Below are 2,394 nucleotides of genomic sequence, written 5' to 3' on the forward strand. Positions count from 1 at the left end.
TTTGTTTTATTTAGGTTGTGGTCAATTTGATATGATATGCATGATTCAACAAATATGCATATCAACCACCACTGTATAGTATAAAAAACAGTCAATATGATGTCAACTAATCGAGATCTTATTATACATTAGCCAATGATTTATGTAAATAACTTTAAACCAATTCCAAATCTGTCGCATTGTTTCAGCAAAAATGACCAAAGTTACGTTTGAACCGCAGGGAATAAACAAATCTACAGTCTGAATGTAACTTAGAATAATACTAATTAAAATTGGGGGGATCTGTCAAGGTGTACGGCACCGGTAAACAACTAATCCAGCCGTGTCCTGCAGAGAGCACGAGGGCACATGCTCCGATGCCAAGGGAAGTTTCTTGCGACCTTCCTACTCTTCTTGTGTCACTCTTTAATTTTTATTTTTAATGATTCAAGCTAAGCTAGCATTGAGAAAGCGGAAAGAAAAAAAAAAAAAAAAAAAGAAGGATAAGATTCGGTCACACAATTAATTGTTTAATTAGTGTTAACTATATAGTATTAGGCCGATATAATTCATTGAGTGAACCAAGGGAGACCGATGGACAAAACTGTGTAATTAATGGAGATACGGGTACGTAATAAGAGATCTTCCCTTTTAGGTACATCGTACCTGTTACCTAATTTTATTCTATTACGTACATTAGTTTTAGCTCTTCCTATCAATCACTTAATTTGTTGAATAATTTATAGCTCTAACATACTACTAATCCAATCGTAGACAAAAAGGTTACAAAATGTAATGGTGACTAGTTTATAACCAAACCAATTCAACTCAAAGTTTCTTAATGATAAGAAACATCCTTTTTGCGTGGGTTTTAGTTGAGATAACTGAAAGCAATTTATTTCGATATTGACAAAGTGTTAACAAATAAAACTGATGGTTGTGGTTCACGAAAGAGTTAATTAATTAGTGCGCTAAATAATATATTCAAGCACCGTAGCACGGCATACTGTATTAAAAACTATATAGCTTCAAAGTGTAAAGAAGAGTACATAGTATAGGTATATATCACATGAAAATAACAATTTGAAGTTAAAAAAAAAAAAAAAAAAACACGAAGCAAATTACTCATATCCAATCAGTATCCATAACGGAAATGTATTTACTATTTACAACTAGCTAACGTAAAAATGCCAAACAAGGCCAGGGATATAGAAATACTGTTCCATCCACTGAAACGTAGTCTCTACTTTTTCGGGGAAGAAAACGCATGTGACTCGTATAAGATGGTTCCTTGGAATGGAATGAAAATTTTCCCAAAATAGCTTATAATCTTTTAGTACAACTTTGTTCTAGGTTCAACGTATGTTTTGAGTGAGACCAATCATATGAATGTTCAATGCATATATTATTAGTTCCATAATTAATATTCGGAAATCTAGTAATCCAAAAATCAGAGATTTGTTGCAACGATACTGTCTGGAATATCTTGTAATGAGGACCTAACCAATACCGATCCACGAGTTCTTCTTCTTCCAAGAGATGGAATATTATTTAGGTGACCGTTTATATATTTCTTTGTTTAAGAACCTAAAGATTCATGAGATTCAATCATTTAAGGAAACGATTCTTTTTGATTTTTTTTCATCGATTAGTTTTATAAAAAGTTGTCATCAAAGGAGTGGACACAAATGTTTCGACGTGTACAAGACTTCAAAAGGTACAAGTTCATATTAAAAGATAATGTAGACTGAAAATCGAATTAATATATAAGTATGGAGTGTAATTATTTTTCTTACCCTCAAAATATGTAAATGTAAATGCAAGTTTTTTTAAAAAAAAGTATATGGAACACCCACAAAATGAATACAAACAAAAACAATTACTTACTCCTAAAAATTTATAATTCATATAAAAAGAAAAACACAAATGATTACTAATTAGTCTTCAACTTTTCAAAAACAAAAAAAAAAATACAAAATTTAGTTTGATTTGACCAATTGTATTATGCATGTAGCAAACTTTTAATCGTGGGATGGGAGACAGTTGTTAGTATTTTCATCCGTTGGATCTTCCTTTTTTTGCTCGTAGCAAATATTTTGCAACAAATACAAAATTATAGTATCACTTTCAAAGGCAGAAGGCACGTGCGAGAAAAGATTAATCACGTGACAGTGAAGACGCGGTTGAAGCAGACACACGTGCGACTTGTTTCTCACCGCTCCGACAAATACACTGAAAGAAATTAAAATAAAATAAAATAAAAACTGAGGCGGACAAATTTGACCACACGAAAGTCGTATAGTTTGGCGTGGTACGGAAGGGTATAAATGTAAAAATTTGGGGGGGGGGGGGGTTCTGAAAAATCTTGGAACTGTGAACTTATAAAAAAAAAAAAAAAGAAAAGGAAAGAAGAGT

This window comes from Camelina sativa, chromosome 11, assembly GCF_000633955.1.
Source record: "Camelina sativa cultivar DH55 chromosome 11, Cs, whole genome shotgun sequence".
Taxonomy (NCBI): domain Eukaryota; kingdom Viridiplantae; phylum Streptophyta; class Magnoliopsida; order Brassicales; family Brassicaceae; genus Camelina; species Camelina sativa.